At 40.8% G+C, this 25,839-nt stretch overlaps 8 non-coding genes across 8 annotated transcripts; 2 read left to right on the forward strand and 6 right to left on the reverse strand.

Moving 5' to 3' along the window:
* Positions 1-231: 231 nt before the first annotated feature.
* TRNAP-UGG lies at positions 232-303 on the reverse strand. The gene has a single exon. It is a non-coding gene; the product is annotated as a tRNA-Pro (tRNA).
* A 1,545-nt stretch (positions 304-1,848) lies between these two features.
* On the forward strand, positions 1,849-1,938 carry TRNAY-GUA. Its single transcript is given in 2 exon segments — positions 1,849-1,885; positions 1,903-1,938. It is a non-coding gene; the product is annotated as a tRNA-Tyr (tRNA).
* A 1,433-nt stretch (positions 1,939-3,371) lies between these two features.
* Positions 3,372-3,461, reverse strand: TRNAY-GUA. The gene is given in 2 exon segments: positions 3,372-3,407; positions 3,425-3,461. It is a non-coding gene; the product is annotated as a tRNA-Tyr (tRNA).
* A 5,642-nt stretch (positions 3,462-9,103) lies between these two features.
* On the reverse strand, positions 9,104-9,176 carry TRNAT-UGU. The gene has a single exon. It is a non-coding gene; the product is annotated as a tRNA-Thr (tRNA).
* Positions 9,177-10,093: 917 nt separating this feature from the next.
* TRNAP-CGG lies at positions 10,094-10,165 on the reverse strand. The gene has a single exon. It is a non-coding gene; the product is annotated as a tRNA-Pro (tRNA).
* Positions 10,166-14,278: 4,113 nt separating this feature from the next.
* TRNAL-AAG lies at positions 14,279-14,360 on the reverse strand. Its single transcript has one exon. It is a non-coding gene; the product is annotated as a tRNA-Leu (tRNA).
* Positions 14,361-15,474: 1,114 nt separating this feature from the next.
* On the forward strand, positions 15,475-15,546 carry TRNAP-AGG. The gene has a single exon. It is a non-coding gene; the product is annotated as a tRNA-Pro (tRNA).
* Positions 15,547-22,980: 7,434 nt separating this feature from the next.
* On the reverse strand, positions 22,981-23,052 carry TRNAP-UGG. The gene has a single exon. It is a non-coding gene; the product is annotated as a tRNA-Pro (tRNA).
* Between the last annotated feature and the right edge of the window lie 2,787 nt (positions 23,053-25,839).

A 25,839-nucleotide genomic window follows, 5' to 3' on the forward strand; every position in this document is an offset into this window, starting at 1 on the left:
GCGGGAAGAGGGCGGTGGAAAGGGACGGGAGAAGGCGGGTGGTGGATGGGTGGGGGCCTGGGAATAGAGGCAGTTTAGTTTAGTAACGAGGTCCCCAGTACTTTCCCTTTGCTCTCACTAATACCTCTGTTTAGCCCTGTTTCCTTTTAGCGGGGAAGACTGGGGTACAAGAAAAGTTTTGATATAGTTCGCTAGACGTTTCAGAGAAGAAAACTGGGGAGAAAAAAAACTGGGCTCGTCCGGGATTTGAACCCGGGACCTCTCGCACCCAAAGCGAGAATCATACCCCTAGACCAACGAGCCACACGCAAGCTAGGATAACTGAATTTCTTGTGTGTCATACACGAATGCAGTTTGTTTTCTGGTTTGAATTAAATAATTTGATTATCTTTCTTCTTTCCTCTTTTTATTATTCCTCATCTATCATTTATTCTGCTGCGACATCGTTTACTTCTTCCCTGCCACCATTTCCTCTCCCTGCCTGCACCCAAACCCATACTAATTGGTTTATTTCACTTCTAACTTTGTTCAACTCAGCAGCTGTTGTAATAGGGATCGTGACTAGTACCTAGACGAGATAGAAGGGAAGCGGAGAAATGGGATGAGAAGTAAGAATTTAATTTCTGCAGTAGGAATAAGTCTGTCTTGAATTCAGGAGCCAATTAACTAGAGACTTCTGTCTGCTCTCTATCACGATTGCGAATGAAAGCCAGAAATCCTCTTACTGGGAAGGGAACAGCAGCAAACAGTAGGAACTGAGCCTTTCCCCCCGTGTAGGCAACACTCGTTTTGGGGCGCTTTTTGAGGCAAGACAGAGTGCAACGTCAGAAAAGCTCCCCTGGTAGTGCTAGTTGTGGTGGTGGTGCTGCTGCTGCTGGTTTAATAGATGTCTCATTGAATTTAGACGGGGGGGGGGGGGGGCTGGAACCAAAATGCATTATTTCATGACTCCCTTAACATGTGCTATGTTTTGCAGCCTCTATTCTTGCTCTGGCGATTTTCCCCCACCCAGAAGCGCGTTAATCCCACCCATCTATGGCCCTCTAAATCCTGTCCATCTCTCAAAAACAAACTCAAATGTCTCTTTTTCCCAGAAGCTCTCCTGGATCCTCGCGCAGAATGTGACCTTACCTACTCGGAACTCTTAAAATACTGTTTCTATCTTTAGTGTGTGTGTGTGTGTGTGTGTGTGTGTGTGTGTGTGTGTGTGTGTGTGTGTGTGTGTGTGTGCGTGTGTGTGTGTTTTAAGATTCGCTGAATCTTGGAGTGTGAAGGGAGTTCAGGTAATCTTGTCCGACACCCTACCTGATACATGGATCTCTTCGCCAATCTCTCTGATAAATTGTCACCCAGTATTTGTTTGAATCCCTCCAGGGATGGGGAACAACTTCCTCAGTAGTAAGCCAACTATCTGCGTTAAGGAAGTTATTCCCCATAGTGAGCCCAAATCTGCCTTACTAACTCTAATTCGAATTCCCATTGTTTCTTTTTAGTCTTTTGGACTAGTAAGTCTAATTGTCTTCCATTTAATAGGCCTTCACATATTTGCAGGAGGAGGTAAAGCTCTCCACTCTTTTTTTCTCTAGCTTAAACCATACTAATCACGTAGGGACTTGTGTTATTGCCATTTGTATACACTGACCTCTTCTCTTTTGTATCCTCCTTAACTGAAGAGACGATCACCTTAATTCACTATTGTGTTCCCCCACAGTACCTTGCTCCATAGTAGATGCCGAGTTATTTGTTGAATAAATGAACCTTAAAATGGTATATAAATATAAATATGGTTCAGTTTATGAACGCCACAAGAGATCTGAAATGTCAACCATAAAATTAATCTCTGTATCCCCTTCGATAGCTCAGCTGGTAGAGCGGAGGACTGTAGGGTTTCAATCTCTAGTAATCCTTAGGTCGCTGGTTCGATTCCGGCTCGAAAAAGATGTGGTAATTTTTGCTGTTCCAAGTACCTAGCCAGCATTTTCTGTGTGATTGTATTTCTAACACGCTTTTTTCACACCATAATCTATAATTAATTGTGTCACTCGCATACCACAGAAAGCATATGAGTTTCTTAGTCTTCTTGCCCTCTTCTTCGGAATACGTGCAGTACTCAACATTTTCATTAAATTAGTCACAGAATTACTATGAAGAAAGCAAAGACCATATAATTTAGAGCTGGAAAGAAAGAACCTCGGAGGCAGAGTCCAACCCAAACTCATTATTTTACAAATGAGGAAACTGAGGCCCAGAAAGGTGACGTGCCTTGCCCAACCTCATAATAGTATGTGGCAGAAACCAAATGCTCTGAATCCAAATCAGTGCTCCTTTCTGCTTTGCGCTTTTAGTAAACTTTAAAGCTACGTAAATAAGAACTATCATATTGGGTTAGTAATAGAGGCAAACCCATGTTGGCGGTGAGACATGCTGATTGACATCACCCTGAGGACGAGGCCTGCGAGAAAGAATAGAAGGGAAATTAAAGGATTTGACTCGATTTGCTGGGCCTTAGAGGGCAGAGTCAAGGGTGAAAGTTTCATGGAACCGGATTTGGGTTAGATTTAAGGAAAATCTCCAAACTAGAACTACCCCCAATGAGGAATCAGCTGTCTTGCCGGTCTTCCAATGAAAGCTGTATGACTACTTACTTATTCAGGATTATTATCGAGTCGAGTCCTGATGAGATACCAGTTGAGCTAGAACAGAGCTTCTTAAACTTTTTCCACTCGTGATCCCTTTTCGCCAGAGAAATTTTTACACGATCCCAGGAATAAAGGTATACAACAAAACTTCTTAACTTTTTACTGTTGCCAAATTTTTCGCGCCCCCCCCCCACATTCAGTTACGTAACCCCATATGGGGTCGCCACCCACAGTTTAAGAAGCTTTGAGCTACAAAACTTTTGAAGTCACTTCTAAGATTTCTTAATTCATAATAAATTACTAGTAAAGAGAATGGGGGGGGGGACTGAGGGAGAAGAGGAGCAGGAGGGTTGAGGTAGGGAGAGGGACAATATAGAGAAGAGAAATGTTTGAGGTCCTAGGATTGAAGTCCCTACGTGAGTTGCAGTCCAAAACAGAAAATAAAGATCTGTATTACCGGATGCCCCGCTTGCCCCCGCAAAAGAAAAGAACCAAGCAAGAAAAGTGTGTCGTCCGGCATTTCGAAGGTTCAAGTCCAAGTTTTCCTAGGGAATTATTGATCTACTAGAGAAGGAAAGGCAGAGGGATATCTGAAGCCTACAAGAGTTTGGGTTTTTCAAAGTCCGAGAATTGCCCAGAATGTTAAGACAGATTCGCAATTATCGATTTCTAAACCTCCAAGTTTCAAGAAGCAGGCACTTATTTGGGGTGTGTCTCTAAAACATTTGTACCTCCTTCGAGCCGGAATCGAACCAGCGACCTAAGGATTCCCACAGATACACGACCTACAGTCCTCCGCTCTACCAGCTGAGCTATCGAAGGGTACACGAGAAGGTTGGACCCTAGAATCCTCTTTATAGGATAAGTAATTCTACAAGATTAGTTCTAGAAGTCAGATGCTTTAAAAAAAATTAATTTTTAAAGAATACATTTAGTAGACACTTTAATAGTGAGTCATGCCCGTCATCAATAACTACTCTCTCACTTTTTTTTTTGTTTTGTTTTTTGGTGAGGCAATTGGGCTTAAGTGACCTGCCCAGAGTCACACAGGTATTAAGTGTTAACTGTCTGAGGTCGTATTTGAACTCAGGTCTTCCTGAATCCAGGGCCGGTGCGCTATCCACTGCGCCACCTAGCTGCCGCCTCTATCACTTTTTATTTTCAAAATTTATTCTCTTTCTAGTCGGTAGCTACTGACCCAGGTGCAAAGTCTCTTGAATAGAAATCGTCCTGTGATTGACCTCTGCTAGTTTCGACGCATTGCTTCCTACTCTTAAAGGCTCTTTGTCGGAGCTACAAATGATCCTTTACCTAGGAGCAGGAAACAATAGCCATGCAGAGACAGAAACAAGAGTAGGGCTATGTGTTCATGGGCCTCTCAGCCTGAGTAAAAGTGAGCCAAGGGTTTGCTGTGGGTTGGAGGCCTACATCAATTGAGCCTCCTTATTCCAATGAAGCCAGACTCAAAAAAAAAGTCCTCCATCTGAGGATTGTGAATGCACACTCAGCTCCAGCTGAACAGCCAATTTAAAAACCACACAGTGAAAATGGCCTGGAAACAGTGACAGAGTACATGTGCATACTCTAAAGCAGAAAGCAGTACCCTCCATTATGCTTATTGGAAGCAGATTCACCAAACTATCACATGGATCCCCTGCCAATGCTCCCAGGAGCTCCCAGGACTAGGATCTCATTAGCCAGTCCTCATTATGCTTGTTTTTATATCATCTTCACTTCCAAATATGTTCTCTCTTACTCAGGAGTCATTCACTGTAACAAAAATTAGAACAAAAAAAAGGGATGGGGAGCAATCCAAGAAAACCAACTAACACACAAGCCAAGTCTGTGTTAGGCCATGTGGGGAGATTCAAATGTTCACAGACTTAAAATGTTCTGGTCCATGTCATGCACTTAAAGAAAATACCATGTGGTCTATGATGCATTGGCTCTATGAGCTAATGTTTTGGTTGTATATATCCATTGCACTTGTATGTCCAATCCCTGTGAAGATTGTTTGCCTTCATGCTATTAGGTGCCAAACAGAAACCTACCTCATTTTACAGCGAGGAAACTGAGACCTTAAGAGAAATGGTAAGAGCAGTAGAACTGGGAGTAGGATGCAGAAATCCAGGGCTTTTCCTTCAGTATAACACTAAAGGGTACAAAGTATCAGCTGGAAGTTTCTTTGGGGACAATGAGGCCATGGAGAGAGGAAACTGAAGGATATTATTGTGGTGATTGGGAGAGTTGAGAGCATTTGATTTGATTAAAGAAAAATATTGACATAAATATAACATCATTATTTCTTGGCATATACATAGGAATTTGTGAGATGATCTGGGGAGATGTTCTTTTCATTTTCCATAAGCACTTTGAGAGGATTTTCAGAAACCTGGTTGCCTTGGCAAAACAGTGATCCTGTTAATTATATATGGGAAGGAAGGAGGGAAATATTAGGAAGAAGCATCACTATCTTATACAGGGTGCCACCAAAAGTCTTGGTGCAGTTTTAAGCTACTGGTCAGTCAGTCAATACGCATGTATTAAGCACCTACTATGTGTCAGTCCTTATGCTAAACATTGGGGATACAAAGAAAGGCAAATGACAATCTCTGCTCTAAAGGGGCTCACAGTCTGAGGGGAGACAACATGTAAACAACCATGTATAAAGAAAACATATACATACACATATGTATGTACATGTATATGTGTATATGTGTAACATTTCCCACCCACCCTCCAGGATGCAAGTATATACTAAGGTTATTAAATCAATATTTTAGGCATTACACAAACACACACACTTACACAAGCCTATTGCTGGATTGCACAGAGTTAGGTTCGCTATGCTCCAGTCCCGATCCGTTACTCTGTGTAGTTGGTGTTCTTGTTGATCTTTTGGTCTCAAAGAAGACTAATAACATGAGGAGGGTCATGTCTTGACTTGCCAGTGAATTGGACCTAAGTGAGGCGGGGCCGTGTAAAGTCATCAGCCTCACTCTCTCCTCCAGGGCCCTCTGGGTCCAGTGGCAAGACAGATCAGGATAACTAGAGATGGCCATGGATGCAGTGGGAGACTCTGGCCTTTTTAAGCTAAGGTCTTTTCCAGGTCTCAGTTTGTCTGAGCCAATGCCCATTCAGTAATTAAAAGTTAGGTAAGAATTGAGGCAAAAGATGGCCTAGTTTGCCTTCATAAAAGAATCAGTTTGGTTAAGGGAAAACCCTCAGAGTTTATCCTTATTTCATTGGTCTCAACTATACAGTTATCTTTCCCTATCTAGGGTAGTTTCCTATTGGTGCCAGCTTTGTCTAAAACTCTATTTCTAAAAAGCCCTAAAGAGCTCTGTGCCTTTGATTGGAGCGTAAAATCCATTAGAGAGTTTCACATCCAGAAATTATCCCACTGAGTGCTTCCCTCAACCAAAGGCATCCAAGGACTCAAACACTGAATCTTACTTAATTGGTATCTGTTTTCCTCCTCCCCTTCTGAGTAGTAATAAAGTTCTGTTAACGGCATGATGCTTTTCATCCAAATCCTCCAAATGACAATATGTCTTCAAAGGAATTCTTTACTTCTTATTTGTCTGGTACTTTTTAATAGTTCAACTAATAAATAAGAGAACTGGATTAGTGTTTTTTATGGGAAAGCTTAAATAGTCAGTTAGAATCCACCTCCACCAGCTCACAAAACAGCAGTTTGATCTTATTATTTGACCTGCTTCTCATATTGAAGTCTGGCAAAGATAGATATGCCTTTCTTTTTCACTGTTAATGTCACTGATAGTCACCAAGTGGCACCAAGAGGAGCCTGGCAGCTATCATTCTGCTTTTCGCATTGAAAAGGGGGGGAAATTGTAATCCTCTTTTGTGAAAATTTAATATAGAATAAAGATTAGTTATAAAACTCATAGATAGGTAGGGGCAGCTAGGTGGCTCAGTGGATAAAGCATGGGCCTTGGATTTAGGAGGACCTGAGTTCCAATCCAGCCTCAGACTCTTGATACTAGCTGTGTGACCCTAGGCAAGTCACTTAACCCTCATTGCTCTGAAAAAAAAACAAACCCTCATAGGTAGATTTCAAGATGTTTTTATAAGAGTTTCTTGAGGTTTCCAGGGATTGAGATGGAATTAGAAAGGAAATTGAGGATCAGCAATGGGTTCATCAGATAGATGAAAGGGCCCTTAGGTTAGAGGTCCATAAGGGTGCCCCTCCTCATTTTACATGTGATGAAACAGTCCCAGAGAAGTTGTGACTTCATGCTCAGGTCCTATACCTCCAAATCTAGCATCATTCTTTGGTTGAACTGGAAAAATGGGAAAACATACAAAAAGAACATAAAATTAATTTAAAAGGAAAATGTGTGAATTTATTTCCATATTCAAACACTTATTAAGCACCTACTATGTATAATAAAAGTATATTACAATTTCTGTACAAGATTGAGAGATCTTGGCTAGAGAACAGTACAGGTAGGCAAAATTATGATCTGTTGAATGACCCTCACCAAGAGGAGTCAATAATAAGGTGTCAACTCAAAGGGAGTTCTGTCCTTGGTCCTGTGCTGCTTATCCTTCCTTTTAACAAAAACTAAGAAGAATATAGATTGGTACATAAATAGATGATGAAGATAATGATTGATTGATTGAAAGATTTGAGGCAGCTAGGTGGCACAATGAATAGCCTTGGTACTAGTTGTGTAACTCAGGCCGTCACTTAACCTCTCTCAGACTCAGTTTTCTCCTCTGTAAAAATGGGGCAATAATAGCACCTATCTCTCACTGTGGTTGTGAAGAAAAAAATGGGATAGCATGACGTTATATACAACATGATGTACTTTGCAAGCAAAGTGCTACGCAAATATTAGTTAGTTATATTATTATAGAGCTTTTAAAGAGCTTACTAAAAACCAGGCTCTGTGTTAAATGAACAGTGAGTGAGAGAGAGATACAAATACAAGAAGCATGATAGTCCCAGTCCTCAAGGGCCTTAAAGAAGGCAAAAGATAAGATGGAGGTGGAAAGAGGAGGAATGATGAGAACTCAGTGGCAGGCTGTGGAGATAGCCTGGGAGGTAGCCTGGTAGCCAGGTAGACAGGTAGAAATACAAAGTTCACAATAGATGAGGCGCTATGGTAAGCAGAAGGCCAGAAATGTAAACCCAATTTTCGTGGGAAGTAAAGGTGAAGGAATGGCAGAACCAGGATCCTAAAAGATTTCTCTATTGTCCAAACAGGATCTTAACCAGCTTTTTCCAGCCTAAGCTCATCTTCCCAGGGACCCAGTTTTCTCTCCTCCTGCCTGCACCCATCAACCCCATGCCCTTTAATTTTCTTCCCTCTCTTACTTTCTAGATGTGCTGCGATAGAGTAACGTATTCTTCGGGAAACCTCCCCACTTTATTTCCATTTTTTACAGAAGCAAACGTGATTGGTTCGGAGTTCAAAGGAAAGGTAAAGGTGAAAGATAATCGTACATATGTGGCCAGACGAGTGAATATTTTGCAGAATACATCCCTCCCTTCGAAACAATTAACAACAGTCGCACCTTAAATATTTTGTGGATCCTTAGGTAACTCTAACTCAGTTACCTCCCAAAACCAATCACTTTCTCCAGGCTCCACCGCTACAATATAATTTAGCATGCAGTAGGAGAGTTTTACCCGGGTCTTATTTAGAGATGAGACCGAGCTTCCTCCGCACTACGTGGCATCTTTGTATTGGGTTCCAGGAGGACGCAAGGAGCCAGAATTTGGAGAGATCTCCAGAACCTAGGGAAAGGCAGAGTCTCTGAGGAGAGATTAGACCACGAAGGAAAAGCTTCAAAGAGAAAAAGGAGCCTTTTGGGACTTTAGCCCACTCTCCCTACGATCTCTTCCCTAGTCTGCGCCTCAAGAAATAATTGTCGGACAAATAAAGTGCAGGCACGGAAGTGGCAGGACCAAAGAGCTTCTTCCGGGGCTCGGAGAGGGGCGGAGTTTGAAGATTGCATCCTTGCCTTCTTGCCCCAGATCGGGTAGCGACCCCTCCTCAAACCAGGCCTAGCCTGCTAATAAGTCCGAATGCCTGCAATTTGTTCTGCTGCGCCCGTTACTCCAGGCTACCACTCCAGAAAAGGTCTCTCTAGCTGGGCATGAGCATCCAACAGCCCTTCCACATCTCAGATTCTGCAGCGCACAGTCGCACCCTTCCCAGGACTGGACCGACTGACTTAAGGGTCCCGATTCCTCCTGCAAGGGCCACTTTCCACGTCTTGTAGCAGATTTGGGGAATTATGTTTTGGGGTACAGTTTGTAAAGGGAAAGGTAGTTTCGCAATTCAGTGACTTCCTATTCGTCGAGTCAGACAATGGATCTTAAATTAAATGTGGTAGGAAAGGTGTTCAGTTATATGTAGTCTGGGTACGCGGGTTGAAGAGAAAGGTAGACCTTGGTTCCAAATTCCCAAATTTAAAAATTTTTGATGAACAGGCCCCAGCGAGATTTGAACTCGCGACCCCTGGTTTACAAGACCAGTGCTCTAACCCCTGAGCTATGGAGCCAGACACAAAGAGCTCTCTAATTTGCACCTAGAAGAGGCCTTTTTAAAAAAAAAAAAATTATTCCAGCTAAATAAATTGTTGTTGTTGCTTTTTTTTATTATTTGTTATTTAAGCTAAGTTTCAGTTAGAAAGGAAAAAGAAAAGCTAATTGAGTATTCGGTTTGGAGATGAACAGGAAATTTATTTTCTATTGTAGTATTTGACAGGTATCAACTCCAAAAGACCTATCTTCTAGCTAGCTGGTGCAGGACCTAGCGAGCTGGGCCGAGAATTGTGGGAAAACGAGTTCAAATCTGACTTCAGATCTTACAAGAGCCCTCATTCAGACCTTATATGAGCATGGCCCAGTCGCTTAACCTCTATGTGCCTGTTTTTCTCAGCTGCGGAACGGTGCATCACACAATTGTGAAGGTTAAATGAGCTATTTTAAAAGCGTTTAGCACAATTCCTGGCACATAGTATGCGCTTAATAAATGCTGTTCCCTTTCACTTCTCTTCCCCTTTTCTCCAGGCTTTTTAGTTCCTTTATTTCATCCTCTCATAGTCTGATCTCAAGACCCTTCATCATGCTAAACTTGCCTTCCTCTTCCCAGCTCATCAGTGTCCTCACAAACGTGAACCCAATTGCTTTTGGGGCAACACACATGATTTTCTCATCTTATAGTCAGTTCACAAGCATTTATTAAGTGTCAAGCATTATGTCTTTATGTAAAAAAAAAAACTACTTTCAGGCACTGGATCTAGTCCAATCTTAAGGTTGAGGGAACTAGGTCTCAAAGAAATTCGTAAGTTGAGCTAAGTATAACTTAGTTACTAATAATAACTGGAAATTCAACAAGAAATCGAGAGTGGTAACTTGTCGTTTCTGAGATAGAAGTTTAAAGATTAAGTGGTGACACAAATAATAAAGCAACCTTGGGCTCGTCCGGGATTTGAACCCGGGACCTCTCGCACCCGAAGCGAGAATCATACCCCTAGACCAACGAGCCAGCCACCTGACAACAGCTGCTTTCGAATTTCCTTTAAGGCTTCTTTCTCGTAGGTGGTTTCTATTGTATGGATACATAATATAATTTGGAATTATATCTTTTTTGCCATAGATTTCTCAATGTTCTTCTCTGTGATCTATTCTTCCAGACGCTTCACTCACAATTGTCTATACTTCCTTTAAATCATTTCATCCTATACACTTCGACCTTTTGTTTTCCCCCTCCTTACCAACTCCTGCCCTACAGCAGAAAGAGCAATAATCCCTGAGTGAGATGAAGTGGGGTAATGGGGGTGGGAGGACAAAGATGGGGGGGGAGAAGGGCAAAGATGACGTCCCTTAGATCCAGGAAAGAACACCCCTCTTCCCAGGTTCATTCATCTTTTCGAACCTGACGGATTTGTCCAGCACAAAGACAAAGGTAATTTAGGATTTCAATGTTTTCCTCAGGTGTGTTGTATATGTGACAAAACAAGTACCAAGGCTCACCTAAAGCTATGATGTGGTTTTCAGGGCCTAACTGGACTTAAGCACTTATATTGAGTGGGTTCAGCACTTCTATTGTCTCTTCCAGGATTTGTCTTATGTAAACCCTAAAACCTCGAATAAACATTACTTCTTGGAATCTAAAAAGTATTGAACATATTTCTACTCATTCTCTTTGAGACAATAGCTAAATGTCATCTTTTGCTCAATTTGTAGGAAATTATCTCAACCTTCATACCTTCAGATAAGGGAGGGAGGTGTAGGACACATCATGCACTAAAAGATGGTTGGTTTTTTCTAAGAGCTGAGTAATCTTGACTGACATTCAATGTGGGTGATGTAAAGTCTTTTAATATTCCATGGATATTAGCGTAGCCTTTGGTTATGTTGTTTCTACTTAAAAAATACATAGCCCACCCACTTTTTCTGTCATATATTTCTTGAATCTTTACATACTTAGGGCCCTTCTTATTGTGGGAGTTCACTGATTATTCCACAAATCAGCAGATGCCTTTCTGTACAAACTTTCAAAAGAATTGTCACTATTCCCTGGGTAGAGATGTACAGGTGTTCAGTGGGAACACAGTCATTTGATCAGGACTTGGAAATGACTGATGTTTGATATGACTGAGGCCCCTAGGAAAAGTCATTAACTGATAGAGTTCACGCTTCCAAAAATAGAGTAAAAAGGCTCATAAAAATGGGTGCTAGGGGGCAGCTAGGTGGTGCAGTGGATAGAGCACTGGCCCTGAATTCAGGAGTACCTGAGTTCAAATCTAGCCTCAGACAGTTAACACTTACTAGCTGTGTGACCTTGGGCAAGTCACTTAACCCCAATTGCCTCACTTAAAAATAAATATATTAAAAATGGGTGCTAACCATGAAAGCCTGTCTCTTCTTGCAGTGGATCCAGTCTACTCCAAAAGATAGAAAAATACAGAGCAACAGGTTCTGTTGTGGGTTCAGGGTTTGCATTTAAAGTACACATCCAACCTAGGAAATTTCATATCACCTCATAGGTTACTTGTGCTTAGGTTACTCATAAGTTACCTGGCACATAGTAGGCCCTTCATAAATGCTAAGATGAATTGATCTGTGGCTTTTCTTCCCATATGCCATTTCACATCAGTGACCCTGGAGATTTAAGTTTGAAGAATGGGGAAATTATCAATTTCCTAATTATCAAAGGCTCACAGGCCTCTTACCTATTTGCCTAATAGGTAATATAATGCTTTGCCCAGCATTATGATAAAGACATTTTGGCTAATGAGTTAAGCTAAAATGTTAGATTCTCACTTCATATTCATAGCAAGTTGTATTTATGGTCTATATTTGTTTTTAAATCTACTTTCCTATTAAGTTAATTTTTCCAGGTTTAAAGAGGGGGAAATGGGAGGAGTCTTGGGATGAATGGATATTAGAATAATAACATTTGGGGCTTATTTTTATGTATCTTCCCCCCTGGGATTAGAGGTAGTTTCTCTTAGTACATTTTTATGTCAATTCAAGGAATCAACAAAAAATTATATAAAGACCTACTATGTTTCAGCTACTATGATGAGCAGTAGCCAAGTCTTTTTTGCAAAGTTTAAAAAAAATCCCTTCCCTAAAAGAGTTTATATTCTATTGAGGGAAACGATATGTACATATGTAAACATATTTATAACATATGCCAAATAATTATAATGTAATTCTGTGAGGAGACAATAGGGAAATTAAGAATCGAAGTGGGTTTCCAGGAAGGAAAAAAAGGTCTGTTTGTGTCAAGTTGGGCTCAAGATACTGATATAACATCCAATTAGAAATGTTCAATAAGCAATTACTTGGTGATGCAGAACTGGAGCCCAAGAGAGAAAGTAGGGCTGGATCTGCGAACCAAATGTGTAGGAATCATGATTGAATCCATAGGACCTAATGAAGTCATCAAAACAGAATGAAGAATCATGCCACAGCCTTGGAGTGCCCACAATTCCAAAAATAAGCAGTCAGATAAATGGGGAACCCAAAGAGAAAATAACCTTGGTAGGTCAGTAGGTGGTGTTAAGTGCTGCAGGGAGGTCAACAAAGATAAGGATTGAGAAATGGTTATTGACTTGATAGTTAAAAGATAGTATTATATTGAGTGATGAAATCATAATACATACTATAAAGGCTTGTAAATTGTGTTTGAGCAAGTGGGAGCAACCAGTTAAGAGTATAAGCAAATTTTTATAGGAGTTTGTTGTTTATTCTTTCTTCTGGAAGAGGACCAATGACATCAATTGGATTTGAATGAGGCAAAGCTGTGCAAAGTCATCTGTTTCACTCTCTCCTCCAGAGTCATCAGAGTCCAGAGGCAAGACATGGGTCAGCACAACTGTCGATGGCCCTAGATTGACAAGGAGGAGATCTTGACCTTTTTAAGCTAAGGTCTTTCCCTGGTCTCAATTTATTTGAGGAAACACTCATTCAGTAATTAAAGTCTAGGTAAGAATGGAGGCTAAAGATGGCCTAGTTTGCCTTCACAAAATAATCACTCCGGAAATGGAAGACCCTTAGAGTTTCTGGCCAGAACAGAAACAATTGCTATTTCACAAGGAATTGGGGCAGGAAAGGTAGAAGAGTTAGTCAATGATAGCTTGAGGGGGAGGTAACGTCAAGAGATGTTTTGGAAGTTTTGTTTGTTTTTGTTTTGTTTTTAAAGTATGCGGTAGGGAGGCAGGTAGGTGGCTCAGTGGATAAAGCACACAGGAGGACCTGAGTTCAAATCCGACCTCAGACACTTACTAGCTGTATGACCCTGGGCAAGTCACTTAACCCTCATTGTCCTGCCCAAAAATAAATAAATGAATGAATAGATAAATAAATAAATCTATAAAGTATGGGGGAAACAATGCCTGGCACCCAGTAAATGCTTAATAAATAAGATGATCGATTGTTTGGGGAGTGTTTATAAACAAAGATTAAACCAGTTGATATGTTGAGATTGAAGATGAGGAGGAAAGAGCAGGGAGAGAAAGAGAGGCGGGGGTGGGGGGAGACGGGGAGGGGGAGGGGGAGGGGGAGGGGACGAGAGGGAGGGAGGGAAGGAGAGAGACGGCGGGGGCGGGGGTGGGATGTCCCTGAACACTGGAGTTTGAAGAGTTCTTGCAGCTTTCCCCAAAATATTTCTGATAATTTCTTCATTTAGACACCTATTAACTTGAATTAACCCAAACCACTTACAAAATGATAATCGACCTGTCAGGGTTCTAGGACTAAACTTGTCATATCCACCTTTGTTGTGAATTATTTAACCGAGACCCTTTGCTTTGAGCAGTTCCCTGAGTTCGGGAAAATAGCAAGAATAGTTTTGCTAGGGTAGCGAGTGTTAAAGATCCTGTAAACTCCTCAAAATATCCATTATTCCGTCAGTTTCCGAGGCTAACTTTAAGAAATGATGGTATCGTGAGTTGCTATGATCAGCAAGTACTTGTCAAACTTCTAGTGATGAGTTTCTTTGACCAACTCAGAGTCTTTTCAGTTTAATACTTGATAGGTAAAGTTACTGCTCGTTTAACAAAACTTCGTAATGTTCAGGATCAACAGCAGATATTAATCATTGAAAATTGCAGAACTCTAGTAGATAATTGAATAGCTTTTAAAAATATGGCAGCGGTGGGATTCGAACCCACGCCTCCGAAGAGACTGGAGCCTTAATCCAGCGCCTTAGACCGCTCGGCCACGCTACCAACTACGGAGGTTAAAAAAATAGAAAAGTCAATCATTCTATATCTTCTTTGGTTTGTATAATTAGATCTTGACTGGTCTATTTGCTTTTTTAATGTACTACCATGTGTTTTTTCAAATAGAAGGAATATGGAAGAACTGAATTAGACTTGGTTAGAAATTCCAGTTAGTTGGAAAGAACCAAAAAAGGAAGTTGAAAGGACTGTGTTGACGAAGACATATTTAGCTTCTTTGTTTTAGAAGTGGGGAATGAGGGATAAGGAGTAGGGGGGGCGAGGTGGAGATGAGATTAGGGAAGGAAGGAGGAGGAAGAAAGTGAGGTAAAACAAAGAAGTGGAGGAATGATCGGAAGAGGAGGAGTATAAAGGGAGCAGAGAAGAAAACAGAACCGAGAGGAAAGGGGAAGATTATAAAGGGGGTGAGTAGAACAACAAAGATGGTGGGGAGGAGGAGAGAAGAGGGAAAACAGATGAGGAGGGGAAGGAAGATAGATGAGGGAAGGAGGGAAGGAGGGGACATAGGAGGAGGGGGAGAGGAAGAACTGAAGGAGAGAGAGAGGACAGAGAGGGAAGAGAGGAGGAAGGAAGCGGTCTCTCCTCATCCCGTTCTCATAAGGGACACAGTCGGAATGGCGGAAGAACAGGAAGACAGACCCAAGGTTAAAATGAGGAATGCAGAGAGTGGCATCTCCTATATCCATAAAATCATACGATTCTGGGCGTGAAAAGGACTTGCAGGGGTCATTTCATACACCCCTAGGGCTTCAAGACAGATCAGTAACAACCACTGAAGACACATTAAAGTATTACTTTCTTTAAAACACCTCTAAACGTAGCGTAGACACAGGCTCTCCTCCCTCACAGGCCATACCCAAAGATTCCTCTTTCCCTAATCTCTAATCTTCATTCACATTCTAACTCTTGAATGTTGCCCCAATCCAAAAACCCTGGAGGGGAAAATCTTCATCAGTAATTCAAAAGTTTGACAACAGGAATTCACTTATTGCGTCCAGCAGGTGGCTCTGGATTCCCAATTATTGCTGGGAAAGCATAAAAAAGTTTTACGGGCTGAAATCTTATTTACTGAAGTAAAAGAATCTTAAAAGTTCCCGTAAGTGGCTCGTTGGTCTAGGGGTATGATTCTCGCTTAGGGTGCGAGAGGTCCCGGGTTCAAATCCCGGACGAGCCCTTTTTTTTTTTGTCTTCAACAGAATTTTGTTTTTGTTTTCAATTACAAAAAAGAAAAATATTTATATCTATCAAAATACGTTTAATAATAAGACACAGCATTCAGATAGCGCTTGTTGTCAGACTGTTTTAATATACATTTTCTCATTTGATCCATGCAACAAACTTGAAAGGTAGGTATTCTTGTCCCCCATTTTAACGATGACGGAATTGAGATTCAGAAGAGTCTATATATAGACCTACTGGTACTCTCTTTATTCTGCATGCAGGATATGGGAAGATTACCTTTCTAGTAGGATAGAGGTGGGAATAGGAAAAACCTTTGAATTCCAATAGCTCTGCAAGGATACAGAGGGTCTCTTTTCCCTCTGACAGTAATAGAACTCCTAAACTTGAAAGTAATCCATCGATCTACAAGCATTTACTGAGGTCCTCCTATATGGCAGGCACTGGGCTAGGAGCTGGGGATACACACACACACACACACATATATGTTTGTATGTGTGTATATATACATGTGGAGAGAGAGAAAGAAAGAGGGAAAGAGGGAGGAAAAAACAGTTGGTAACCTCTAAGAGATGGAAATGAGGAGATAGTGTTTATCAGATATATTTGTCAAAGGCTGGGGAGATAGATGACATGTCCTAGGTGAGGGATTAAACTTGGGTTCTTTGGTTAGACCAAAGACAGCATGAAGGGGAGTAAAGTGTAATAAATATGGGGAAAATAAATAAACAAAAAATAAAAAGATAGATAGATAGATAGATATGGGGGAAAACATCAGAGTAAGATTGTGATGCGTTTAACATGCTAAACAGAAGAGTATGTATTTGATCCTTGAGGTAATTGAGAACCTTTGGAATTTATTGATTAGGGAAGTGTGATTGTCAAGCCTTCATTTTAAGATCAATTTGAAAGCTGAGTAGTTGATGTACTGCAGTGGAAAAAGACTTGAAGCAGGGGTGGAATCAGAAGGCTACTGAAATAATCAAGTTTCAAGGTAATGAAAACCTGAAGCAGGGGTGGCAGCCCTTTGAAAATGGAAGGGGGTAAATATGAGAGATGGTACAACTATAGAATTCACAGGTCTAGGCAACATATGATATCTGGAATGAGTGTGCGTAGTGAGGAGTCAAGGATAGCAACTAGGATTGGGAAGGAGAAGGGAATGGTTTATTAAGTATTACTACTTTATTTAAGTATTACTTACTTTATTTGATCCTCACAACTCTGTTCAGTAGGTGCTATTATTATCCTTATTTTACCATTGAGAAAACTAAGGCAAAGATTAAATGACTTAACTAGGTCATACAGCTAGTAAATATCTGAAGCCTGATTTGAATTCAGATCTTTTCTGACTTTAGGTCTGTGGCTTTATCCACTGTACCCCCTAGCTGGCTGGAAGGATAGTGGTGCCCTCAATAATAACAAGAAAGTGCAGGAAAGGGGTGGGTTTGGGGAGGACAGAAGATAATGAATTCCATTTAGGACGTGTAGAGTTGAAAATGTCTACAGGAAATCCAGTTAAAGATGTCCAGTAGGCAATTAATAATATTATCCTGGAGGTCAGGAGAGAGGCAAAGAGTGGATAAAAGATCTGAAAATCATCTACATAGAAATAATACTTAAACCCATGGCACCTGATAAGATCAAGCAAAATAGTATAGAGGGAAAAAAAAAAGAAGAAGATAGATATAGGAAGAACACCCTAGATTAGCAGATGTGACCCGATTACAGATTCAGCTAAGACTTAGAAAAAGTAGTCAAACAGGTAGGAGAAGGACCAGGAGAAAGCAATGTCATGAAAACCCGGAGAAAAAGAAAGTGATCAACAGTGTCAAAGGTTTGAGAGAGATAAAGAATGATGAGGACTGAGAAAAGGCCATTATTTTTATCAGTTAAGAGATCACTTGTAGATTATTTGTAGAGAGTAGTTTCAGTTGAATTATGAGATGGGAAGCCAGAAATCAGAGTTTCAAAGACTTTGATAGGAGAGGAAGTGCAGACACTGACTACATGGCTTTCTCAAGTAGTTTAGCCATGAAAGGGAGCAGAGATATAAGAAGATAGCTAAGGAGGATAATAGATAAAATGGGGGGGGGGTCTATTTTTAAGGATAGGGAGATATGGTGATATTTGTAAGTAGCAGGAAAACAGTCAGTAGGCAAGAAGGGAAAGATTTATGAGAGTGGAGATTATAGAAAGGACAATCTGCTGGAGAAGATGGGACAAAATGGGATTAAATTTACTTGTAGAAGGGCATGATCTACAAGGAAAAGGTCCACACCCTAACATAAAATAGGAGTGAAGGAAGAGATAAAAGTAAAAGGAATATGAGTGATGTAAGATGAGGAGGAGAGGAGAAGGTGGAGGTAGATGGCAAGGATCTCAGTTGAGAGGGTTCAGGAAGTGGGGGAGCCAAGGGATCCAAGAATTTTTTAAGGAAGTATAAAAATGTTTGGGGGAAAAATGATGTAGTGATTTTAATAGTAAATCAGCTAGGGGTGTATAAAAGGATTGCCTTTCTGCAGTGAGGAAATAGTTAATATTATGTGCCATAATCTGATGATAACGCCTCCCCTCTAAGATCATCTCCAATTTACCCTATTTATATCTAATTTGTATATTAGCTGTTTGCATGTCTCTCCCATTAGACCATGAACTGTTTGAGAGCAGGCATTCCCCACACACACACACACTTTTTTTGGTATACCCAGTACTTAGCACAGTACCTGGATCTAGTATGTAATAAATGCTTGTTGACTGACTTGTAATGGATCCAGTCAGCACAGTTTTGTGATTTCCTCCAGCTTTTTTCAGCATTACCTGAATAAGAGCGAAGACAGAAGATGGTGGGAGTGATCTAAAGATGGAACTTGGCAGGACAAGATTGACAATAAAAAAGGGTCCAAAACCTGAAGAATAGAGGATAATGTAGTACTCAACTGGTTCACCATGGAACTAATATAGGGAAAGCAGAAGAATGTAGCCAATGCAGGATTGATAGTCTGGTAAACTGGGTACTGTCACTGGAAGTGTGAATGAAGTACAGAGTGTGGGAATGTTAGGACAGAGGGAAAGATAGAGTGCTAAAAGATTACTATCAGGTAAAAAGAATTTCAGAGTGCATGACCACCTAAGTGGAACATTGTGGGTGATGGCAAATGGCAAAATGAAGAGTAAGTCTATCTCTGTGTGTAGCTGAGGTGGGACTGAGGTAGTCATAGGAAAGAATTTGGTTGAGGAATTAAGTGGTTAAAGCGTTTAAGGGAGTATCTGTATGTATGTAGAAAGTATGAGGGCAAGATTGATGAGGAAAGACTGAGGCAGGCACTGAACTCATTGAGGAAGGAAAGAGAACATTCTGGAGATTGTAGACAACAGCCAGTAGAATTTTATTTGGGTAATAAATATAGATTGAAAGACCATTAGATGGGGATGGCTAGGTGGCACAGTGGATAAAGCACTGGCCTTGGATTCAGGAGGACCTGAGTTCAAATCCAGCCTCAGACACTTGACACTTACTAGCTATGTGACCTTGGGCAAGTCACTTAACCCTCATTGCCCTACAAAAACAAAAAAAAAGAAAAACCATTAGAGGAGGAGAGGTTACTAAGTGATGGTAGTAGAAGAGTCTGAAAATGACAATGAGGAGCAAGTATTCTGACTTCCTTACCTTCACCAGTGACTTGGAGGATATGAATATGAAAATGCAACCATTACTGGAAAGGGTAGCTAGGGAAGCTATGTGATGAGGAAGGAGCCAGGTTTTAATGAAAGCCAAAAGATGGAAGGAGTGAGAAAGGAAATTTTAAAGATAAAATCAGGTTTCTTAAATAAGGAGCAGACATTCCAGAAGTAGGGATGGGAATAATGGAGTGGGCAAAATTAGAAGAGAAGCAGGGTTTGTGCAATTACAACTAGAGGTGTGCAGAATCACTGGGATGGGGAAAATATGATAAGGTGGGAGTATGCTAACCTTTGAAGAATAGGTTCTGGAAGATTGTCAGAACTCTTGAGGGAGAGAGTTAGACATTTTAGAGCCCTCACTTGATGTCCAATCTTATAGTATTTGGAAATATTGAATCCTAGAAGCTTCCCTCACAATAGGCAATAACTGGTCAAAGGTACAATCATGGGGAGTTCATATAGGAGGCAGAAGATAGCAATTCAATGTAACCCTGGGCTGAGTACAGCTTTTGGAGCACTGAAGAAGACCCTCTGGCAAAGACAGAAGTCAGACGCACTAGGCCTGGATTTGACTGATCAGGGCACCTTGGGGAGTAAGCAGGTAACAGGCAGACAGGCTGGATCAAGGCTGATGTAGGGAGGAAGGCAGAGGCCACAGGTGGTCTGGCACTTGGAGAAATCAAAATGTACAAAAAGAAGAGAGGGTGCAAGGCAGAGATTTGGAGATTCATCCACAGTTAGAGGGCATAACATGAATGATCACCCATCAAAGGATCGTGAGACTGTGTCAGAATTGATGAGGGAATCAGAGACAATATCCTACCAAATGTGTCCTCAAAGTATAAAAGCACAAGATTTGTGCCCTGTGCCCATTCTTTGCCCATGGATGTCCACGATTTATATAAGTGTGAGAAAACAGGCCAGCAAAAATATGTTCCATGGAGTGAATCAAAAAGTATGTATGGGCAGCAAAAGGCGCTCGAACCATATTTAAAGGAAGCACTGGACTGCTAATCTTACATAGCTCGACTTTTAGAGACTACTCTATGAAATGGCCAAGGATAATGGGGGTGAGGAGGTAGGGAGGAAGGGGGGTAAAAAAAAAAAAAAAAGATCGCAGCCTAGCTAGTGTGGCAGTGGATTCTAAGGTGCTCAATATAGGCTCTAGGTTCTAGACTCTTTGGCCGGGGGGGGGGGGGGGGGGGGGGGGGGGGGGGGGGGGGGGGGGTTTCGATTTTCACTGCTGCCGTCATTTGGGTTTTTCAATCTAGAAAAGGCAATATCTTTGAAATTTTAACCGGAATTTTAAAGGAAAATCGAAAGCGAAGTTAAAACAAAACAAAAGACTTCCTTGAAATGAACAAATTCCAAGTGCAATGAAAGGATTAATTGAGTCGACTTTCCTAGTCTTCCACCAGCACTTTAAAAAACAAAAACTACCAAATGATTGCTTACTTGGGATTTTCTTTTATTCAGAGGATAGTAGAGCTGGAAAAGGCCTAGTAAAGTCTTTTATTTTTACAATGAAGGAATGTGAGGCACTAAGAGGGTGAAGTGATTTTCCATAAGGTCAAGGAACTAGACACTGAGCCTGTCATTACTTACTACCTCTTCAGAGTAAATTCCCGATCTACTCCTCTTTCCACAACATGGGACAGCCTGCCTCTCACTAACTGAAGCTTCCCTCCCAAATGCTCCTTCTTCTCTTTTCCCTACCGCAAATAAAGTTTTTCACAATGAGCCTATGGATAATTTGAGGATAATTGCAGAATCATGCTACCTAGCTGTGTACCTGAGGCCATGGAAAGTAGAGAAAGAACAGCTGAAGTCTGAAATAAGGGCTTGACCCCATTGCCCCACAAAAAAAAAAAAAAGAAAGAAAAATAATAATGGCTTGAGACGCTGAGAATCAAAAGACAAACCAAGGCTGAAAGAAGGAAGCGAAGATTAGAGATGCCTCGAAATTGTTCAGGCAGAGAAAGTTAAAATTAACCAGGCTTGAACCCAGGATCTTTCATAGCCCTAAGGCCTCTTGTGCTCGCGCTCTCTCTCTCTCTCTCTCTCTCTCTCTCTCTCTCTCTCTCTCTCTCTCTCTCTCTCTCTCTCTCTCTCTCTCCCCCCCCCCCCCTCCAGTTCAAATTCGGCCTCAGACACTTGACACTTACTAGCTGTGTGACCCTGGGCAAGTCACTTAACCCCCATTGCCCCGCAAAAAAAAAAAAAAAAAAAAGTCAATCAAGGGGGCAATGGATAGAGCACCGGCCCTGGAATTCAGGAGGACCTGAGTTCAAATTCGGCCTCAAACACTTAACACTTACTAGCCGTGTGACTGTAGGTAAGTCATTTAACCCCAATTGCCTCACCAAAAAAACCAAAAACAAACAAAAAGTCAATCAAAAAATCTTCCTTTTCCTCTAGCTTTTTACTATGCTGTCTTTTGTTGTTGTTGTTGTTGTGCTGTCTTTTTCGTATACTGTTATTACACACAATATCCTCTCCTCCCGAATTAATCTGTGATCTAAGTTCTCTCCTTTTATATCTTCTTCCTTTAGGTCTCTTATGCTGTTTTATATCTCTTTTTAATTTCCAATATACATTTCAACTCTCTTTGTCCAGCAACCTTAGCTCAATGGATGGAAAACTATAGCCATATGCAGAAAATATGGTCATAACTGTTGGGTTTAAGCATTCGGGTCCTCCTATTCTCGAGCTGCTCCCTCCCGCTTCTCCAACAGAGACCAAAGATCATTCGGAAACTACACGTCCTCATCTGAAAAACAAAACAAAACAAAACAAAACAAAACCCAAAAAACTATCACTTCAGGATTTCCGTGAGAGAAGCTAGTTCCAGGTACAGTCATCACAGCCAAGAATTAAAGAATAAATAAAGCTCTTTCTTCTTCTTCTTCTCCTTCTCCTTCTCCTTCTCCTTCTCCTTCTTCTTCTTCTTCTTCTTCTTCTTCTTCTTCTTCTTCTTCTTCTTCTTCTTCTTCTTCTTCTTCTTTCTTCTTCTTCTTTCTTCTTCTTCTCGTTTTGTTTTGTTTGTTTTGGGGGGCACTCTTCTCTCTTCTTGACCCAATTGTCTTTTTTGGTTCTACCCTTATTACTTTCCATTTCTCATTCATCTCCCACAGTTACGATACTATTGTGACCCGTTCTCCCATTCTTAGGTCTTTTGTCTCAATGGACTCTTTCGCTCCCTACTTCCACCATACTTTATTGACATTCTTTCCCTTCCCTCAAGACTGAATTCAGGTGCTACCCATTCATTAAACCTTTTCTGGGCGTTTCCCAGGTAAAAGTGAGCTTTCTCTTCTGTTTTCTCCTGTAAGGAATACTTATCCCGATTTTAGATGAGGAAACTGTCTTAGGGGGCAGCTAGATGACGCAGTGGATAAAGCCCTGGCCCTGGATTCAGGAGGACCTGAGTTCAAATCCGACCTCAGACACTAGATACTAGCTGTGTGACCCTGGGCAAGTCACTTAACCCTCATTGACCCGCAACAAAAGGGGGGGGGAGGGAGGGAACTGTGTTTAAAAGATTAAATCATTCTCCTCTGATCATACAGATTACTGACTTACATGAAAACCTTCTGACTCCTTGTCCCTTCCTCTTCCCACTATGCCAAACTCCAGGCAGTAAGGTGGTTTCCTATTACTGTTTGGGCTTCTAATACAGTCCACATATTATCCTCTTACTATCTACTATACCATGCCGGAAAGTGAAAAAGCATAACAAAACTTAGGGCTCGTCCGGGATTTGAACCCGGGACCTCTCGCACCCAAAGCGAGAATCATACCCCTAGACCAACGAGCCAACCTATACGTATTGTTTACTGTCAGCAGTTTTCTGGATAGTATTCCCTAAATCTTTACCGTTAAGAAAAAAAGCTATCCCCCCCCCGCCAAGTTCTTTGAATTCTTTCCTCCTTCTTTCCCCTTCTTAATTCCACCTTCCACCTTGCTCTCATATGCTTATGTCTCCTTCATCTCACCTCATTCTACACAACAAATTTCAATCCATTTCCCCCAACTATTCTATGGCAACCAACGAAATAATATAGTTATCTGGCAGAAGGGGTGGAGAGTTGCCATCCATTCCTTGCCCACACTCAGTTCCCCACAACGAGTAAAATCGCCATACAACACTAAGACAAAGAAATTTGAAAAATGTGATTATCTTCCTGACACTTCTCAGAGAAATTTGCGTTAGTAACGGTTGCACTGAGAGCAAGAGTGATTGTAAGTCTTGGCCACAGTCAACGCAATTCAGGATCTCTGGACTTTGTGCTCTCTCTATTTCTGCCTCTGTTTCTGTCTCTGTCTCTCTCTCCACACCCATCCCCACCCCCAGTCTCATTCCCCCGCCCCCGCCTGTCTCCTCTTTATCTCCTCTATCTTTGTTTCTCTCTCCCAGTGTGTGTTTCATTTCATCTATTTGTCTCTCTATTTCTGTTTCTTTATCTCTCAAATTCTGTCTCCCTCTCCCCTCTTTGTCTCTCTGTGTCTATCTATCCGTGTTTATCTGTCTCTATCTCCATCTCTGTCTCTCTGTCTTAGTCGCTGTCTCTCTCTCCCTGTCTGTATGTCTCTCCACCAAATTAACATCACCACGTAGATACGGGTTTGTATGATTTTTCATGTTCATTTTACAGGAAATAGGGTATCGAGGGTCAAGGATGCATTGTGAGCTTACTCTGTACTGTGGTGGAACTGAGATTCTGATCAGAAATCTACAACCAGTGAAAGAACTGATAAATAGAATTATGTATAGAATGATTTTACATGCATAAGCATATGTCTAATGGCAGCCATGGGGGGAGAGGGGAAGAAAAGAAAGAAATTAATATAATTTTATTATATACTTAAAAGGAATAACAACTTTTACATAATAGATTTGCAGTTTCATGTACAATCATCTTTTTTAAATTATATTATGGAAATGTTTTATTTCATAAATTTAAGATAGAATTAATTGGGGGCAGCTAGGTGGTGCAGTGGATATAGCACTGGTCCTGGATTTAGGAGAACCTGAGTTCAAATCCAGACTCAGACACTTGACACTAGCTGTGTGACTCTGGGCACGTCACTTAACCCTCATTGCCCCACCAAAAAAAAATAGAATTAGTTTTTTAAAAGAAATTTTAAAAGGACTTGGGGAAACTGTATCTAACCATATATATGCATTTGTATCTGTCTGTAATATCCTAATGATTAGTCTTGCCTGTGACCTCAACTCACAGAGAGGAGGAATACTTTGAATGTTTCTTAATAGAATGAATGGCTATATTTCTCGAAACTCAATACCCTGAATTAATACAATGACGTTGGTCTTAGTTTTATTGAAAGCACTGAGAACATGTATGTATGTATGTGTGTGTGTGTGTATATATACATATACACATATATATATATATATTCTCAGTAAGGAATTATATATATATATGTAGATATATTGTCTCTATTCCTTTTCTCTATTGGAAAGGTTAGTATAAGATGGTAATGTTGATTCCATTTTGTGAGCTTGAACTGTAAACTTTATGATAGTAGACACTAGGGTCTTCTCTAACCTTTGCATCTGTCTTAGCTTTTACCAGAGTGTCCGCATATAATAGAGACTCAACCAATGTTTGTTCATTTTAATGAAATCCCATGGGAAATGATGAAACTTAAGAGCAATCCTGTTCTAAAGTGATACCCAATAGTCACAAATGACAGTTTATTTATTTAAAGTATTTAAAGAAGTTGTCAATCTTATTTTCAAGTCATCCTTAGAAGCTCTTATACATATCTGACCCATTACACATTTGAATCTCTTTATGAGTGGCTATAAATCATGGCATGTTAAAGTCTATATGTCCAAAATATAATTCATTATCACACACACACACTCCCAAAACCTCTCCTCACTTTCTTATGTACCTATTTTTATTAAAGGCACCACTATATTTCTAGTTGCCTAGGTTCAAAACCTAGAATTATTTTCTGAATCTTGTCTCTCCCTAACCTCCCATATCCAGAGTTAAGTCCCACAATATCCCAATTTAATGTATATTTTTTGTGTGTTGTAGCTAGGTAAACCCTCTCTTGTCAATGGCTAAATGACCTAGGGATGTTTAATTTCCTTCTAACTCCAAACCTAAAAAGATACCAGACTGAGTCAGGCCAGCCAGTATTACATTGTGATAAACAGAGCAGGCGAGTTCCTTAGTGAAGAAAATAAAAGAAGTGCCCTAGGCCTCTGGGTCCAGCCATTGTTTATATTTTTAGATGAATATCAACTGAAGAAATTGGGCATGATTAGCCTGGACACTTGTGAGGGGAGAGTGCCATTTTAAATTGTTTGAAGGACTCTTACCTGAAAAGGGAGATTGGACCTAAAGTTGTGACCCGACATAATTAGGACCAATCATCACTCACATTTATATAGGGTTTTAATGTTTGCACAGCACTTTATAAGCTTAATCTCATTTGATCCTCATACTAGCCCTTAGAAGTAGGTGTTATCATTATCTCCATTTTATAAAGAAAGTGAGGTTTGTCACAAAGCTCATCAGTGTCTGGGGCTGAATTCCAGTGCAGATCTTTCTAACTACAGGTCCAG

The sequence above is a fragment of the Dromiciops gliroides genome, chromosome 2 (assembly GCF_019393635.1).
Source record: "Dromiciops gliroides isolate mDroGli1 chromosome 2, mDroGli1.pri, whole genome shotgun sequence".
Classification (NCBI taxonomy): domain Eukaryota; kingdom Metazoa; phylum Chordata; class Mammalia; order Microbiotheria; family Microbiotheriidae; genus Dromiciops; species Dromiciops gliroides.